Raw genomic sequence first — 20,149 nt, 5'->3', positions numbered from 1 at the left:
GATATTAAGAAGGATATCGTGTCTCAAAGTTCTTATTTTAAATCCCGACTGGATTTGGTGACATTGGGGGGAGTTTGAGATGGGGGAACCTAAAATCATGGAAAACGCTTAGATTTGAGGGATCGGGATGAAAATTGGTGGGAAAAATAAGAACAAGTCTTGGATACGTGATTTACATAATTGGAACGGACCCGCTCTTTGGAGGGGGGGGGGGGGTAATTCTGAAAAATTAGAAAAGATGACGTATTTTTAACTTGTGAAGGAGTGATCGGATCTTCATGAAACTTCATATTTAGAAGGACCTCGTAACTCAGACCCTTACTTTAAATCTCAACCGGATTCAGCGTCATTGGGGGGGCAGTTGGGGGGGACCATAAATCTTAGAAAATACTTAAAGCGGAGAGATCAGGATGCAACTGGATGGGAAGAATAAAAACCTGTCTAAGATACGTGACTGACATAACCGGACCGGATCTGCTCTCTGGTGGAGTTTGGGGGGATGGGTAATTTTAAAAATTGAGGTATTTGCAACTTACGAAAGGGTGAGCAGATCTTGGTGAAATTTGATATTTAGAAGGATCTTGTGCTTTAAAGTTCTTATTTTAAATTCCGACCAGATCATGTGATGTTGGGGGGAGTTGGAGGGGGAAACTGGAATTCTTGGAAAACGTGAAAATTGGGGTATTTTTATCTTACGAATAGATGATCGGATCTTAATGAAATTCGAATTTTAGAAAGAATTCATGTCTCAGAGCTCTTATTTCAAATCCCGACCAGATCGTTTGACATTGGGGGAATTGGAGGGGAGACATCTTTGAAATACACTTGGAGTGTAGGAATCGGGATGAAGCTTGGTGGATAGAATAAACAAATGTCTTTGATACGTGATTGACAGAATCGTACTGGATTCGCTCTCTTTTGGGGTAGTTGGGGGGGGGGAGGGGTTCAGTGATTTGGCGAGTTTGGTGTTTCTGGACGTGCTAGGACGATGAAAATTGATAGGCGAGTCAGGGAGCTGCACAATTTGACTTAATAAAGTCGTTTTTTCAGATTCGACCATCTGGGGGTCTAAAGGGAGAGGAAAAATTAGTTTTTTATAACTTACGAGCGGGTGATCGGATCTTAATGAATTTTGATATTTAGAAGGACATCGTGACTCATAGCTCTTATTTTAAATCCTGACCGGCATTAAGCCTCTTATTTTCCTTTTTAAATCAATCTATTGATTCATAGAATTCTGTTAGAGCTCATACCATATGATCTCTTGGCTCTTCTCGCCTCGTCACAAGTGCCATATCAGCTCTTGTTTTAACTTGCTTTGTATCTATTTGCTTATATCTATTTATTGAATGGCAAATTCAGTCTTTTACTAAGCCTTTTTCCTGTAGCAATGCATGGAAATATGCTGGGTCTCTGCAATGCATGTCTCTAATTGATTACTGATCCTTTTTCTTACTGAGACCGGGTTTGGTTTCTCTACCTTTCTCTGCCAAAGGCCCGTAAGTTTACGCTAAAGTCTTGAAGTTAAATAATTCTGTGAAATATGGCTAATTGAAATTTTAATGATTAAAAATTGTTTTTGACTTGTTTCAAGAAAAGTGTTTCTTTTTCTATGGTATTTTCAGAAATTTGCTTCTGCTCCATGGCTCACCTTGCTATTGGAAAGAATTTTTTTCTAAGTTCTATATTTTATTGGATGGTTAAATATCTCAGATATATCAAGGAATAATTTATCAAGTTTATTGAGAGCAGTTGCGATACATGTGCCTAATATCAAACAGAATAAACGAAGCAATATCCTATTCCGTTTTCTCTAATGATGATTTGTCATGTCATAGTTTGATGCTGATAGTTTGGCTGCGTTCGTTCTGATTCTTCATTTTGAAATGTTTCTGACTTCAGTTGTTTTTAAAAATTTAATTCTTTTTTGTTTTATTATTTCAGATTTTGTCACTCATGTTTGTGATGTCGTTATAATGTGGATTGGTTCAACTATATACCCCTTTGATGTGATTCCTTTTTTACCAGACAAATTCGCTATGGGGATAGACCAAGAGCGTTACAAAAAAAAAAAAACTTCACTTATCAGCTTTCAGGTAAGACCTGTTACTCGATAGGAAGCTCAATTCATTTAATGAATACGTTCAACGTGTCCAATTTTTAAATATGTTCAATTTCTGTTATAAACAGGGTGGAAGGTCATCCATGCAGTCAACGGGAATGGGGTCTTAATTAAATGATTTCACCTTTAATTTGAATCTCGATAGTATGTTCAATTTATTTAATGGATTCGTTCAATATTATGTTCAGTGTTTATATATGTTCAATTTCTTTATAAAAAAGGGTACAAGGTCATTTACAGGTCAACGGGATGGAGGTCAGTAATGAAGTCAATATTTTATAATTTCGCCTTTAATTTGAATCTCGATAGTATGTTCAATTCATTTAATGAACACGTTAAAAATATTCAATGTTTAATTATGTTCAGTTTCTTTATAAAAAGGGTAAAAGGTCATTTACAGGTCAACGGGATGGAGGTCAGTAATGAAGTCAATATTTTATAATTTCGCCTTTAATTTGAATCTCGATAGTATTTTCAATTCATTTAATGAACACGTATTCAATGTTCAATTATGTTCAATTTCTTTATAAAAAGGGTAAAAGGTCATTTACAGGTCAACGGGGTGGAGGTCAGTAATGAAGTCAATATTTTATAATTTCACCTTTAATTTGAATCTCGATAGTATGTTCAATTCATTTAATGAATTCGTTCAATATTATGTTCAGTGTTTATATTTGTTCAATTTCTGTTATAAAAAGGGTGACACTATTAACGGATTCAATAGGGAAAGCCTAGCATTTACACAGTTCTTTTGGCCTTTCTCCCATCCTTTAAACATTCCCCCCCCCGTATATTTTTAAGAATTTCCGAAAAAAAAGGGTTTCGCTGAGAACGCTTTTGATCTAAGGTCTAATTAGTCTAATTGATAAGTAGGAATAGTTTGAACGAAATCGTGACAAAACAATGATAAAGAAAATGACTCACTGCACTAGGCTTTTTATTGTAATTAAATAAAAAAAACAAGTTTTTTTAACTGAAAGTAAGGAGCGACAGTAAAACTTAAAACGAACAGAAATTACTTCGTATATAAAAAGAGGCTGCTTCCTCATCAACGCCTCGCTCTTTACGCTAAAGTTTGACTCTTTCTCTCAATTCTTCTTTTTAAAACAGTAAAAAACTTTAGCGTAAAGAGCGGGGTGTTGATGAGGAAGCAGCCTCTTTTTATATACGAAGTAATTTCTGTTCGTTTTAAGTTTTACTGTCGCTCCTTACTTTCAGTTAAAAAAACTTGTTTTTTTTTAATTTCTTAACGTTTTTGAATCAATGCATGTTTTGATTTTGGCTCTCCGCAGAGGAATAATCAAAACGAAATTTGCATTTTTTTTTTTTGGCTCAATGGCTTTCTCATAATTTTGATCGAATGATTTTGAGAAAAAAAGAGCGGGGGACGAAGCCTAGTTGCCCCCCGATTTTTTGGTTAATTAAAAAGGCAACTAGAACTATTAATTTTTTACGAATCTTTTTATTGGTAAAAGATTTACGTAACTTATAAATTAGCTTACGTAAAGAACTTTTGTATTCTCATGTTTTTATTACATATATGAGGGGATTCTCCCCATCGTCAGTACCTCGTTCTTTACACTAAAGCTTAAATTTTATCCCAATTCATTAAGAATGACCCCCTGAATAACAAAAGCCGTAGAATAAGTAGTTGAAATTACTGAAAATACTTTAGCGTAAAGAGCGAGGTATTAGAAGGAGGTGAGCCCCCCATATGGGTAATAATTTCTGTTTGTTTTAAGTTTTATTGCTGTTCCTTACTTCCAGCTGAAAAAGCTTTTTCCCTTTTATTTTTTAACTGTTTTTTTTAAGTAATGCCAGTAAATCCTGCTCTCCCTTCATGGAAATTTTCTTCTCCCATTACAAATTCTCAAAGGAAAGTTCCCTCAGCATATCCCCCTCTTCTCAACCCCTCCCCCAAACCAAGAAAATCCTCCTGAAAACGCCTGTATACTTCCCAATAACCATTACTATATGTAAGCACAGGTCAAAGTTTGTAACTTGTTGCCCCTCCCACGGGGACTGTGGGGGAGTAAAGCGTCCCCAAAGACATAGTTATAAGGTTTTTCGACTACGCTGAATAAAATGGCTATCTCAGAATTTTGATCCGTTGACTTTGGGAAAATAATTAGCGTGGGAGGGGGCCTAGGTGCCCTCCAATTTTTTTGGTCACTTAAAAAGGGCACTAGAACTTTTCATTTCTGTTAGAATGAGCCCTCTTGCAACATTCTAGGACAACTGGGTCGATACGATCACCCCTGGGAAAAAGAAAAAAAAAAACAAATAAACACGCATCCGTGATCTGCCTTCTGGCAAAAAATGCAAAATTCCACATTTTTGTAGATAGGAGCTCGAAACTTCTACAGTAGGGTTCTCTGATACACTGAATCTGATGGTGTGATTTTCCTTAAGATTCTATGACTTTTAGGGGGCGTTTCCCCCTATTTTCTAAAATAACGCAAATTTTCTCAGGCTCGTAACTTTTGATGGGTAAGACTAAACTTGATGAAACTTATATATTTAAAACCAGCATTAAAATGCGATTCTTTTGATGTAGCTATTGGTATCAAAATTCCATTTTTTAGAGTTTTGGTTACTATTGACCCGGGTTGCTCCTTACTACAGTTCGTTACCACGAACTGTTTGATGATTGAATCAAGGACCTGAAATCCACTATGTATCTGATCCTCAATCATCCATAATAATTCATTTCCTTTATTCCACGTTCTGCATCGTATTGATAATTTTTCGATAAAGAAGACATTTGCATGTTCTTGCCCATGTATGTAAGAAAAGCTATATTTATGTACCCATCCTCCTCATAGATTTTAAAAATTACCTTTTTAGGTATTTTTATCGTAATATTTTTTTAACATAACAATGTGCCCCCCCCTGCATAGTTTTTAAACATATTTTATTCTATATATTCATTTAAGAAAACAAAATAAATAAATACGGCTACTTGTATAATCAGTTTGCTATACTCAATTGGGCTTCAACAAAGAATAGAAGAATAGACTCAGACCAATTTGTTGTGGGGAATCCCCTAAAAGCGAGAAAATGGTGATTTCGTCGATCTCAAATTTTTTTGATTTATTTTAAGTTACGTGTAATATGCTGTATTTGGAAAAAAAATTGATACTTATCTTTTCATCACTACCACTTAGCACTTGTAAGTAAATTTATCCAATTTTGAATTTGCCCGAAGTCCGGGTTTTATTGTAGCTTTCTGTTTTCGGGTAAAATCAAACAGTTCGTGGTAACGAACTGTAGTAAGGAGCGACCCGGCTCAATAGTAAACGAAACTCTAAAAAACGGAATTTTGATGCTAAAATATACATTAAAAGAATCGGATTTTCATGCTGATTTTAAATATACAAGTTTCATCAAATTTAGTCTTTCTCATCAAAAGTTACGAGCCTGAGAAAATTTGCCTTATTTTGAAAAATAGGGGGAAACACTCCCTAAAAGTCATAGAATCTTAACAAAAATCACACCATCGCATTCGGCGTATCAGAGAACTCTATAGCAAAAATTTCAAGCTCCTATCTACAAGAATGTGGAATTTCGTATTTTTTGCCAGAAGGCAAATCACGGGTGCGTGTTTATTTGTTGTTTTTTTTCCAGAGGTCATCGTATTGACCAAGTGGTCCTAGAATGTTGCAAGAGGGCTCATTCGAACGGAAATAAAAAGTTCTAGTGCCCTTTTTAAGTGACCAAAAAATTTGGAGGGCACCTAGACCCCCTCCCACGCTCATTTATTCTCCAAAGTCAACGGATCAAAATTTTGAGATAGCCATTTTGTTCCGCATTGTCAAAAACCATAATAACTGTGTCTTTGGGTATGACTTACTCCCCCACAGTCCCTGGTGGAGGGGCTGCAAGTTACAAACTTCGACCAGTGTTTACATATAATAATGGTTATTGGGAAGTGTAGAGACGTTTTCAGGGGATTTTGTTTCGGCTTTGGGGGTGGGGTCGAGGGGAGGGGGCTATGTGGGAGGATCTTTCCTTGGAGAAATATGTCATGGAAGAACAGAAATTCAATGAAAAAGGCGCAGGATTTTCTAAAATTACTATAAAAAAACAATGAAAAAATAAACATGGAATAGTTTTTTCAATTGCAAGCATTGAAAGCTTTGAAACTTAAAACGAACAGAGATTATTATGCATATGAGGGGTGCTAAAAATACTTTAGCATAAAGAGCGAGGTATTTAGGAGGAGATAAATACCTCGCTCTTTATGCTATAGTATTTTTAGTAATTTTAACTATTTATTCTTCAGCCTTTCTGATTCAGAGGTCATTCTTAAAGAATTGCGACACAACTTACGATTTGGTGTAAAGAGTGAGGTATTAACGAGGGTACAAACCCCCTTCAAAAATTTAAGAATATAAAAGTTTGTTACGTAAGTTAATTCTTAAGTTAACTATATTTTTTACTAATAAAAACATTCGTTAAAAATAAAAATTTATAGTTGCCTTTTTATGTAATCGAAAAATTGCAGGGCGACTAGGCCTCCTTTCCCACCCCTTATTTCTCAAAATCGTCTGATCAAAACTAAGAGAAAGCCATTTAGCCAAAAAAAGGAATTAATATGCAAATTTCATTTTAATAATTTATGTGTGGAGAGCCAAAATTAAACATGCATTATTCAAAAACGTTCTGAAATTAAATAAAAAAAACTAGTTTTTTAACTGAAAGTATGGAGCGACATTAAAACTTAAAACGAACAGAAATTACTCCGTATATGAAATGGGTTGTCCCCTCCGCAATCCCTCGCTCTTTACGCTAAAGTTTTACTCTTTGCCACAATTCTGCTTTTTAAAACAATTAAAAGCTTTAGTGTAAAGAGCGAGGGATTGCGGAGGAGACAACCCATTTCATATACGGAGTAATTTCTGTTCGTTTTAAGTTTTAATGTCGCTCCTTACTTTCAGTTAAAAAAAAATAGTTTTTTTTTATTTAATAGTGAATAAAGATCAAAAGTTTTCATACAAGTGCAGCTTATTTTTTATCAGCTACTACGAAGGAATGAATGAAACCTAAAACGAACAAGAATTAAAATGATTAGTCACAGCTAACAAAATTAACAGATACTACTATGGGTTAATATATGGAATCTAAAGTAAACAAAAATTCAAAGGACTAGAAAATTGCAAAATAAGAGTAAAGTTATTTAAGCCCTTTAAAGGCCACGATGTCACTTAGTTACTTCTCTGTCTTGATTTCCCTTGCTTCATCATAAAAACAATTCTAAGTCTGCCGAGGGGCTGTGATGGGCGTTTTTGCTCGCCGTCAAAACTCATTTAAAAGAGGGCAAAGTTCTTTAGCTTTTTTTCACGATGGTGCACTTATAGTCAAATACATGAGCAATTTAGAGTTATGGATGATTAACTATACTAATTCATTTTTGTATTTACAAGTCTAACTCTCTTGATGTAAGTTGTTTGTTGTGAATGATGAATACATTTGCCCTCTCTGACTTTTGTTGAAAAATCAGTGTCCTTGTACTCTCCCTGAAATATGTTACTTCTAATTTAGCAAAAATTCTTCCACGATTATGGTATTGTAGCCCTTGTTTTTTTTTTAATTTTAGGCTCTGCAATGAAGTCTTTTGGCGAATCGCTTGTCCCAACTTATCACTGACGAACACTAACTCATAGAGGACGTTTTCTAATTCTATTCAAATGTTTTGCACGTTAAATAGTAAGTTTTTCCTTTAAAATACCTTAGGATCACGTTCCCTTCTAGACTCATGCTGAGACATTCCCCCCGAGAAAAGTTTGAGATATTGATTTCCCAAAGTAAAATTTTATACTTTCACCCTCGCCTCTCCTTCGACGAGAACCCCCCGCCTCCTCCCGATGTTTTTTTTAGCATATTATTTACTTTTTCACATTTATCTCCTTATTTTCACGGACAAAACATATAATTTTCAGTATTTAGTTTTTGAACTATAGTGTTAAGGCTACAGTAGTCTAGGGTCCTGTGTTCTTCTGAATTATTTTTTCCAATACTTTGCTAAGGTTAAGAGAGAACCCGAAAAGAATCGATTTCTTAATGCCCGTTAACTGACCCCTTTGTATCAAATGCTCTGTTGCAAAGCTGAATGCAAGAAGTCTAATTATTCTATTAGAAAAATAGTAAGGCCTGTACCAAATACCGTTCATAATATGGCTAAAAAGGGAAAATGGATGTTTCCATACACAAAAACGCAATTGTTGTGATTTGATGTATTTATTGACACGCATACGGTGGATGTTTCGTGGTGATTTATGCGGAGTTGGGGATTCTCGAATCCCAACGAAACTCATTTTTAGGCCAACATTTTTTCAAGGTAAACATGGATCGTTTATTGTGATTCTGGGGAGGAGGATCGACTGGATGATTTTTTCGTCATCACCCTCCTGTAAAGCCTAAAGGGAATGCTGAGGATGTGCATTCAATTTTACATCTACTCTCATGTTTTAATGTTTGTTTTAACTTCTTTTCCAAGTGGTTTTGCAGGGCATTCTTGACTTGTTTTCGTTATTTTAGGGGGATAGGGTCAATCATGTAAGATTACACCTGCTCTTAATTTTGAAGACATTATATGACTTTGAAGTTTCCTCATAAGTTTATTAATTAATTCTTAGGACTGTATGTAAATTTAAATTGCTAGAATAAGTGAATATTGAATTAATGTTATAAATAAAAAAAAGGATATAATAAATACGAGCCATGAATGTACTTTTATATGAACTGAATTTTTGGAAATCCTCTTTTCGTCTAAGCAAAAAGACGAGAACTTTATGCCCTACTTAGAAACCGTTTTCTTTATTTTAATTTGTGGAATCAAATCTCCACAATTTCTGAACGTCAGTTTTCTTTTTGTCGATTATTTTTATGTATTTCAAAAGGGGAACATTTTGCAACATAAATTAAAATTGAATATATAACAAATAACAACTGAAGGTTTCGTGTTTTGCTATTGTATATACTTTACTGGAGGGGGGGGAAAGGAACCGTTTTGATTATCACACTCCTATGATGTGATCAGAAATTGCTGTTGAATCACAAATGCAAGAAGCTTAAGGTTTAGGGCGATGCCATAATAGCGCTTGGTACTGATATTGCCTCTTGATAGTTTCGATTGTTGTCTTGTTTCGTTTTGTGCTATTGTGTATACTTTAAGGGAGGAGGGGGAAAGGAACCGCTTTGATTATCACACTCCTATGATGTTATCATAAATTGCTGTTGAATCACAAATGCAAGAAGCTAAAGGATTGGGGTGATTCCATAACAGCGCTTGGTACTGTTATTGCCTCTTGATAGAAAAAAATAGAGTTTTAGCCCGAAAAATTGATTTTAGGAATAAAAGCTAAAAGCATGAGGAAAAAACTGTTGCCAGGGAGCTAAGCTCTCGATGACTGAGCAAGCCAAAAGGATACTGATACCACTTTTAGATTGATCTTTTAATATCGAAGAATTTAAATCATCCTTATAGTTTTTTCTTATTTACAAAGCCAGCAGGAAAGGTCAATTCAACAATGAGGCTTGTTAGTGGATTGAAGAATACTTATTATAAAAGGTATGTAAATGTTAAGTTTCCAATGGACTGCTTTTTCCAAATTCAGTTCTTGGCGAAATTCGCAGTTAAGAATTCGATTTTAAAACAAACAGAAAGTCCGGCCGCATTATTTTTTTCTTTTGTAGCTACAACCGCATTCTGTTGCAACTAGAAGTGATTTTTTTTATCGGTATTTGAAGGAATTATATTTTTTTAAGATGTTGTATGGGAATATCTCATGAGTTGCTGTCAGACATAATTGTTGTAATTCACAAAGTCATCTCGTTTGGTTTGGTATAATTTAAAAAAAAATGCCACATTTAGTTTCTTGGGAATAAATAATCTCAACTCTCTATGTTTGCAGTTCTATTTCAATGAGTTTAATGTTGTATTTCTATTCATAAATATGCATGGCATGTAGCCAATCAACTATCTAAAGTTTTCATGGTAATGAAGGCTGAGTAAATGAATGACCCCGTTCAAGAAAAAATAACTTAATTGGTTTTAAGCTCTTCTTTTTGAACAGGAATTTAAGCTGTTAATGATAGGGTATGCCATAACACCGCTTACCCTGAATTTCTCCTAAACACGTTTCTGTTTATTCTTTGATACTTAATTTTTTGTTGCAATTGTTGACCAACTCCAATTGTTCGGTTAATGTTTAGGGGTAACTTCAAACGGGAATGTCGAATGGACGAAAAAAAAAATAGTTGTCAAAGACTTCCAAAACTCCTATGTAAACGAAATTTCCAAAACTCCTGCGTAAATGAAGGTATAAATCCAATATTGTAGTGCTAAAACTACATTCATGTCTAGTTTAGTGATGATTAGATTAGATTACTATTAATTATCCAAATCATGGCTAGTAGAATTGTTTTATGAATTATATATGTATTTATGAATAAAATTCCATGTCTTACGAAAAATTTAAAATACTCTAGGGAAATAACCATTAAGATCGTTAGTTCAAAAATATTCGGAAATAATCCTATCAAAAATGAGCAACTCTTTGTAACTTTGGACCCTTGTCTCGGTTCATGGGCCACCAATTGATTAAAATGGTTGCTTAAAGATTCTGACGTAGCTGTATTAGACCATGCGAGAGCATTGGGCTGTATTGTTCCTTGTCAAGTAATCTCTGTATTTTTTTTTTTTTTTTTTGAGAAAGATTGTTTTCTTGTATCAGTCTCATGATTGTAAGATTGTGTTGCTACGCTTTCACTTGTCTTGATTATAGTCTTATTAGGCTAGAGTCTTAGCCTAAGAGGCTTAAACTTGGTTATATATACGGTAGATATGGTTATATTTTGTACAAGTTTTATGAACGTTAGGGATATATACTTAATCTTCACCAAGTGATGATAAACTAGAGGCTGTTTCTGATTCCTGATAATTTCTAGGATCCAATTACTGACTTACGTTTACCACTCGTCACAAATAGTAAGGTCTTATATAATTCAACTAACTATTACCTTCTCTTTTCCCAGTTCTGAAAATATCCAGGTGAAGTTGCAGTTGCGAACTGTAGTTGGAAGAGAACAATCGCCGCTTTGCTTTCTCCAATAACGGTCACATACTGAGGACTTAAAATTGAAATTATAGTTCCTTGTAAGTAAGTCTTTGTTCAAAACGATATTTGGATCATCAGTTTTCATATGATTGTATATTCCTTATGTCTAATTTTTTTCTAGTGATTTCCAATGTTGGGCCAATAAAAATTAACATGAAAAGAATGCATCAGAAATTAGAATATTTTGCTTTAATTGTTCATGAGAAAACGCAGCTTCATTTGTTTTAGCCATTTTAGTAGTTTAATTGTTAGTGAGAATAATTGTTCCTGGACTCTTGAATGTTTTCTTAAGTTTGATTTTTGAACACATTCGGAACTTTTTTCATAATTTCGTTTACAGCTGAGACCGTACAGATGAACCAAAATCAATAAGAATGACTTCGACTTGTTCTATTCATATTAAAAAAATATAACATCGTTTAGCGATTCGCTAATTGAAATGACGAAATTATTGAACAAACTAGTGAAAATTGTGGTATCAAGGTATGCTTGGACGTAAAATCGGTCCAGATGGCAAACGCAGTTTTTAGGTTTTGCTGAACATTATGTTTTTTTCTACGCTGTCGATTTTAGTTTATTGCCAGAAAGTTTTAAAGGTTTTAATTCCGTGGTTTTTACTGGAAGTTTTGACCTATTTTCGGAGATTTGACACAACCAAAAGAGGGATCTTAGAAAATGGAAAGTTTTCAAGTATCAATAGATATAAAACAGGCCCAGGGGACAATAGCTGTTTTTATTTCAATGTCATTTTTGCTTTACAATTAAGTTCTTTATAGAAAAACAACTTAATTGAATAAAAGTCAAATTTTTGGTTGAATATTTTGCTTTAGACTCCTTTTTTATATCCATTCATTTTAACTTCCTTAATTCATTTTTGTGTTCTATTCTCGTTATCGAAACAGATAGTTATTCAAATTTCCATTAGTTCAATGGAAGCATTTTGAGTATCCTGATTGCCGTGGTACGAATTAGAATGGAATAGTTGAGGGCATCAAGTCATGACTAATTGTAGAAAAAGTTTTCCCATAAATATCTATAAATTTGAGGTTCTTTATTTATACAAGGTTTGTTTGCTGATTTTATTCATTGTTAATCAGAAAATAAATAAGCCCATTAAGTAAAAAGTATAAAGCTTATTAAGTAAAATTCTACTCTCGTATGTTCCTTTCTACCTTTTGCTTGTGTTTTTGCTTTTAGAGAACTTACATTAGGTTTTAGAAGTTTGCGATAGCATAAATGGAATTGGAATTATGTCGCAAGCATGGGAATAGTTTGAAAGAAGGGCGTGAGAAGTAATAATTCTGTCTTAAGTTCTGTAGGCCAATTTAGTTTTTTTTTTTATTATTATTATTATTATTATTAAAATGTCTTAACTTTGTCTGCCTGTGATTATAACTGGAGCTAACGTTTGAAAAATAATGCAACAAAAACCTTCTGCTGTTTTTCTTTTGAGGCATAGTACTATATAATTTCTATCAGTAGCCTCAGTTGACAAACATCTGATTCGTTTAGTTTTTTTATGGCACTTGGTATTAACCAAGTGACATATAGCAATCGTAAATTCTGTCGGTCTGTCTGTCTGTCGGTCCCAGTTTTGCTACTTTAGGCACTTCTAGGTAAGCTAGGACGATGAAATTTGGCAAGCGTATCAGGTACCGGACCAGATTAAATTAATCGAGAAAATCGTTTTCTCGATTTGACCATCTGGGGGGGGGGGCGGTTAATTCGAAAAAAAAAAAACAAATAAAGTATTTTTAACTTATGAGTGGGTGATGGGATCTTAATGAAATTTCATGTTTGGAATGATATTGTGTCTCAGAGCTCTTATTTTAAATCCCGACCGGATCTGATGACATTGGGTGGAGTTGGAGGGGGGAAACCTAAAATCTTGGAAAACACTTAGAGTGGAGGGATCGGGATGAAACTTTGTGGGAAAAATGAACACAAGTCCTAGATACATGATTGACATAAACGGAACGGATCCGCTCTCTTTGGGGTAGTTGGGGGGGGGGTCATTTCTGAAAAATTAGAAAAAATGAGGTATTTTTAACTTACGAACGGGTGATCGGATCTCAATGAAATTTGATATTTAGAAGGATATCATGTCTCAGAGCTCTTATTTTAAATCCCGACCGGATCTGGTGACATTGGGGGGAGTTGGGAGGGGGAAACCTAAAACTTGGAAAACACTTAGAGTGGAGGGTTAGAGTAGAGTGGTTATTAAACACTTAGCGGTGAGATCAGGATGAAACTAGATGGGAAGAATAGAAACCTGTCTAAGATACTTGACTGACATAACCGGACCGGATCTGCTCTCTTTGGTGGAATTGGGGGGGGGGGTAATTTTGAAAATTGAGGTATTTGTAACTTACGAAAGGGTGTCCAGATCTTAATGAAATTTGATATTTAGGAGGATCTTGTGCTTTAAAGTTCTAATTTTAAATTCCGACCAGATCCTGTGACATTGGGGGGAGTTGGAGGGGGAAACCGGAATTCTTGGAAAACGTGAAAATCGGGGTATTTTTATCTTACGAATAGATGATCGGATCTTAATAAAATTTGATTTTTAGAAGGAATTCATGTCTCAGAGCTCTTATTTCACATCCCGACCAGATCTTTTGACATTGGGGGGAGTTGGAGAGGAAAATCTTGGAAAAAACACTTGGAGTGGTGGAATCGCGATGAAGCTTGGTGGATAGAATAAACAAATGTCCTTGATACGTGATTGACAGAATCGTACTGGACTTGCTCTCTTTGGAGGAGTTGGGGGGAGGGGTTCAGTGATTTGACGAATTTGGTGCTTCTGGACGTGCTAAGACGATGAAAATTGATAGGCGAGTCAGGGAGCTGCACAATTTGACTTAATAAAGTCGTTTTTTCAGATTCGACCATCTGGGGGTCTAAAGGGAGAGGAAAAATTAGAAAAAATTAGGTATTTATAACTTACGAGCGGGTGATCGGATCTTAATGAATTTTGATATTTAGAAGGACATCGTGACTCAGCTCTTATTTTAAATCCTGACCGGCATTAAGCCTCTTATTTTCCTTTTTAAATCAATCTATTGATTCATAGAATTCTGTTAGAGCTCATACCATATGATCTCTTGGCTCTTCTCGCCTCGTCACAAGTGCCATATGACCTCTTAGCTCTTTTTTTTTTTTTTTTTTTTTTTTTTTTTTTTTTTTTTTTTTTTTTTTTTTTTTTTTTTTTTTTTTTTTTTTTTTTTTTTTTTTTTTTTTTTTTTTTTTTTTTTTTTTTAGAGCTGGAGTGTACAATCCTATTGGAAAATGATAGTTAGAACTACCGTCATATCATTAAAATCATGTAAATTGAGGTTAGTCATCATCACGTACGATTTTGTTTTTCCCTGATTATGTCTATTTCTTATTTACCTCTTGATTTTTGCATTTACCTCTTGGATTCACATGTCTTTTGCCGTCTTTAGCTGTTGACACATCCCTCCATCTTCAACTTAAATTAAGATTTACGAATACATTGTGGCAGTGCAATTTCAGATTTGTTCAGAATCTATTTTTGATTTCTTGTAATATTTTTTCATGTTCTTTCTTATTCCCGAATTAGTTTATGATGATTGTTTCATGTTAAACAGATTGAAACTGATTGAAACTAATTTGAATACTAAAAAAAGGAATATTGTATATTGTGTTTCTGTAATGGTTGTTTGGCTAAACCTTAATGATTTTTGTTCCAATAATAGATACTGCTACCTTCTATTTGAATGAAAAAGTACGCTTGGATTTTCCTTGCGGAGGGAAGAGGCATAATAATTCTTTCCTGTCTGTGCACACCCCCAACCCGTCTCTATTTTTAGAGGCAAATATTATAATCATAATTAGTTCATTATGGGTATATTCAATAAATACAAAACATAATTATACGATTCTTTGACTTTAAGTCTTGTGAAAACCTACAAAGTGATATCTTTCGGATAGTTCAATTTTTAGATCCATATCCCCGCAATTTCTAAACCTTAGTTTTGTGGCAGCGTCCGAACTTAAATTGCATGCAACTTTGCAACTTTAGGTCTTTTGGACAATTCGATAACAGTGCATGAAGTTTTTACTGTTACGGCCTCGTGGCATAAAAGATAGAGTTTTAACCTGAAAAATGATATTAGGAAGAAAAGTTGAAATGCATGAGGAGAGAATTGTTGCCAGGGAGCTATGCTCTCAATGACTAAGCAAGCCAAAAGGATACTGATATCCTTTTTATTTGATATTTTACTATAGAGAAATCTAACTCATCCTTATAGTGTCCTTCTTATTTACAGGAATTGTATGAAAAATCAAATCAACATTAAGGCTTGATTTTGGATTGAAGAACATTTATTTTAGTAGGTATGTAAATGTTAAGTTGCCTTTTGACTGCGTTCTCTCATTCAATTCTTGGCAAAATGCCCATTGACGATAGTCTACTACGTTTATAACTTATACGGCACGTATAAAAATCCGACTGCATATTTTTGTTCGGCTACAGTTTTGTGCCTTCTCAAAATTTGCATTGGCAATCTAAAAACTGAACAGTCCATAGTTTTGAGAATTTTCTGTAGTTTTCAGAATATTCGCCAAGGGGATATTATTTCAAGACAGAGTAAAAAGAAAAAAGGCGCCTCTTTACTGGAGATGAACAATTTAACGGTGTAATAGGCTTCAATTGATTCTGTTGAATGAGAGATTGTCATCTTATTCTAATCAAATAAGGAAGAAATTAATGAGGAAATACTGCTAGAAAGTTATTATACAAAAGAGAAATAATATGCTTGATTTTTTTATTATTATTATTATTATTATGTACAACTATAGTAAAAGAAGAAAATAAAACATTGCAGAAATGGTATTTGGGGCCTCATTTAGTGTTCGCTTTCAGGAAGGAAATAAAAACAGAATTTCCTCCTCTACAAAGCACCAAAAGATGAGTTTTAAGCTTTCAAAATGGATATCAACTGTACCACAGGTTAACAAGGTGACTTTGATTCCAACAAATACTCTTCAGCATTCGAAATTTGCTCAGGTTAGCAAGGTGACTTTAAAACCAAATTAATATGTATGGGGTTTTTATTTTTTCTGAGTGGAGATACTAATATTTTGCCAAACGACAAATATTATTTTTTTTTACGCTTAGAAAGAATAATTGATTAGTTTATTAGTTTCCTAAATTTTATTGACCTAGCTCTGCTTCGGCTTCGTCTAGTCATTTCATGCCAGTCTAGATATCTAGCTAAATACTCTTTTTTTTATTATAATCATATTTTGTTTCTAAATATTACGATGGAGATGCTTTATTTTTTCATTTTGTACTCATTTTCTTGTACCTACAGTTGACAATTGATTTTATCCACTATCGGACATTTCTACTGACAAACTTGGATATTAAGGTACAAATAAATGCGTCTTCTTTTTTTATACTTTTGGGTTATAAAGATGAAATTGATAAATATCCGCATTACTATTTTAGACTTAAAATTTAATTATAAAAAGGAAATCCATTCTTATGAAACAGATCGTGTTTTTTGACACAATATTTCGTTGTTTGCTATACCTTTGATGCACCCGTCCCCTAATGGAGCCAGATATAGCCCTAGGCTGTCTGCAAAGTTTTGATGATTTCGTGGGTTATATTAGTTTTTGTTCTTATTCCCTATCCAAAGTCATTATATAATGCTAAATAAAACAAATAGCAAAAAATGAAAAATTTCAGTAAAATTCTATATACAACCTGGGGCTATTATCGTTTTACAATTGGAGGGGTTTGGGGTACAGTTGTAATGGCGATGGCTATTATCTTTTGTAAGATAATTGAATAGGGAAGCGAATGATATGATCTTTTTGTTTTCTATGTCTAATATGTCTGTCCTATCTATCTTTATTGTCTTTCATTGTCTATCTATCATTTGTAGTTATTTTTAAATAGATATCTACGAACATATTTAGACTTCTAACTTTCTAATAAGAAGTCATTACTAAGATTGAATTTTTCGCATAAAATTCGCATGTTCTAATGATATAAGCTACATTAAAACTGAATATCTCTATATTGGGGCAAAAATAAGAAGCAAAATAGTTTGTTTGTTGTTTTTTTTAGTTTTTTTTTTTTTTGTTTTTGGTTTTAGAGACAGTAGGTGTCTGGTTTTTACTTTTATGTCGTTTATTCGAATCTCTTATCAAAGCTCTATAAGTCATAAGAAAAGTTTACAATGTACGAGATATGATGATCCCTTAAGGCAGTAGTTCTCAAACTGTGATATGCGTACCCCTTAGAGATACGCAAGAATTCTTAGATGGGACGCGGCTGGCCAACAAAGAAAAAAAAACCTTAACTCCGGGACTGGCAATTCTATTTATTTTTTAGCTATAGTTTATTTAGTACCAGTAACTGAGAAGTGGTACCTAAAATGTTTTATGAGGAAAAAGGAGTACAGTGTCTAAATAAGTCTGAAAACCACTGCCTTAAGGTATTGAATCTCTTTTAACAAAAATAAGTTTAACAAAATAAACCCGCCCATGACAAATTTAACAATTAAACCCAAATTATCCTAACATATCCTAATTAAGTGATATTTATTTAAACTTCACCAAATGATGATAAACTAGAGGCTGTTGCTGATTCCTGATTATTTCTAGGATCCAATTACTGACTTACGTTTACTACTCATCATAAATAGTAAGGGCTTATGTAATTCCAGTAACTATTGCCTTCTCTTTCCCCAGTTCTGAAATATCCAGGTGAAGTTGCAGTTGCATACTGTAGTTGGAAGAGACCAATCGCCGCTTTGCTTTCTCCAATACTGGTCGCATCCTGAGGACTTAAAATTGAAATTATCGCTGCTTGTAAGTAAACCTTTGTTCAAAATGATATTTGGATCATCAGTTTTCATATGATCTAATATTTCTTATGTCTAACTTTTTTCCAGTAATTTCTAATATTGAGCCAAATCAAATTAACATGGAAAGAATTTGTCAGAAATTAGAATATTTTGCTTTAATTCTTTTATGAGAAAACTCAACTTTATTTGTTTTAGCCATTGAAGTTGTTTAATTGTTAGTGAGAATAATTTAAAGGTCCAGTTCTTGGATTCTTGAAGTTAGTTTTTTGAACACATTCGGAACTTTTTTTCATAATTTCGTTTATAGCAAAACCTCGAATGTAACATAAAAATTTAGTAATTGCGTTTATTTAATGACTAAGAGTGGGTTGTAAATATTAGTGACATTGAGCTGGAATATTCTTAGAAAATTCCATCTGGTAATGGATTCCAACTTCATAAATTTCTTTCAATGTCATTGAAAAGAATTTTGTCATTTTATAAAGAAAAACCATCATATTGCTAAACTAAGGTTGCCTAATATTGCACATGTCACTTGAGTACAAACTAAAATGTTTACGGCACTATCCAACGGCAACCTAAACTAAATTCTCTACAAAACAAATCATCATAACTATCTAGTTGATTGTATTTTAGTCTTTAATTTTTCTTAACCTTGGGTATCTGAAAACTAACTCAACAAAATTAATACGAATGATCGACCATCCATTTCTCCTAATTAGTGTAAAAAAAAAGAACGTAATATTGAGGAATGGTGATATGGTGAACTCGATGGTGTACATTTTGTCAAAATCAATCGTCCTTTATCGAAAGTGAAAAAACTTTTCTCATACTCCTTAAGTTTTGGTGGGTAATGTTAAACTTAATGAATTTTGTAGATTTTGAAATACCATAATAATCTATTAATTTAGTTCATGTATTGTTACGAAACTCCTTTTTAATGACAGCTAAGAATGACTTCAACTTGTCCCATTCATATTGGAAAATATGGTATCGCTTAACGATTCGCTAATTGATTGGCACAAAAAGGTATCAATCAATTGCCACATTGGTACGAAAAGCGATTTTAAAAGTGCTAATCTGAATGTGTGGAAGTTTATACAACTTTGTAAGCCTTACAAATTAGTAATCAAACCAACAATATCAATTTTAAATTAATAAAAGAAAAATATTTGAAATTTGTGGTATCAAGGTATGCTTAGACATAAAATCGGTCAAGGTTGCAAAAGCTGCTTTTAATGTTTTGCAGAACAACATGTTTTCTTCTAGTCTGTCGATTTTAGCTTATTGCTAGAAAGTTGTAAAGGTTTTTACGGGAAGTTTTGACCTATTTATGGAGATTTGACGCAACCAAAAGAAAGATCTTAAAAAATTTAAGTCTTCAGATGTCAGTAGATCTAAAATGGGCCCAAGGGGTAATAGCTGTTTTTATTTCATTGTCGTTTGCGCTTTGAAATTAAGTTCTTTATAGAAAAACAACTAGAATGCATAAAAGTCAAATTTAAATAAATATTTTGCATTAGACTTGTTTTTTATAGCTAATCATAATTTTGACTTCCTTAATTCATATTTGTGATCTATTCTCATTATTGAAAAAGATAATTATTCTAATTTCAATAGTTCCATCGAAACCTTTTGGGTGTCCTGCTTGCGGTGGTTCGAATTAGAATGGAATAGTTGAGGGCATCAAGTCATGGCTAATTGTAGAAAAAGTTTTTCCATAAATATCTATAAATTTGAGGTTCTTGATTTATTTAAGGTTTGTTTGCTGATTTTATTCACTGTTCATCAGAAAATAAAAAGCTCTTTAAGTAAAAAGTAAAAGCTCCTTAAGTAAAATTCTACTCTCCTATGTTCCTTTGTACATTTTGTTTGTGCTTTTCCTTTTAGAGAACTCACATTAGGTTTTAGAAGTTTACAATAGCATAGGGGGAATTGGAATTCTGTCGCAAGCATGGGAATAGTTTGAAAGAAGGGATTGAGAAGTGATAATTTTGTTGTCCGCCTATGATTATAACAGGAGTTACCGTTTGAAAAATGATGTAACAAAACCTTCTGCT

At 33.5% G+C, this 20,149-nt stretch overlaps 1 protein-coding gene across 1 annotated transcript in view; it reads left to right on the top strand.

Annotated features, from left to right (window-relative positions):
* Positions 1-20,149, top strand: part of LOC136025105 (uncharacterized) — a 107,668-nt gene that overhangs the window by 63,410 nt on the left and 24,109 nt on the right. Inside the window, exons 14-18 of the mRNA XM_065700835.1 lie at positions 1,945-2,096; positions 7,722-7,831; positions 11,162-11,282; positions 15,537-15,603; positions 17,974-18,093. The gene's annotated coding sequence lies outside the window, so the exon portion shown is untranslated. The remainder of the gene's footprint in view (positions 1-1,944; positions 2,097-7,721; positions 7,832-11,161; positions 11,283-15,536; positions 15,604-17,973; positions 18,094-20,149) is intronic.

This window comes from Artemia franciscana, chromosome 3 (assembly GCF_032884065.1).
Source record: "Artemia franciscana chromosome 3, ASM3288406v1, whole genome shotgun sequence".
In the NCBI taxonomy this organism is placed as follows: Eukaryota; Metazoa; Arthropoda; class Branchiopoda; order Anostraca; family Artemiidae; genus Artemia; species Artemia franciscana.
The sequence above is the reverse complement of the archived record's forward strand: the minus strand, read 5'-3'. Positions and strand labels throughout refer to the sequence as shown.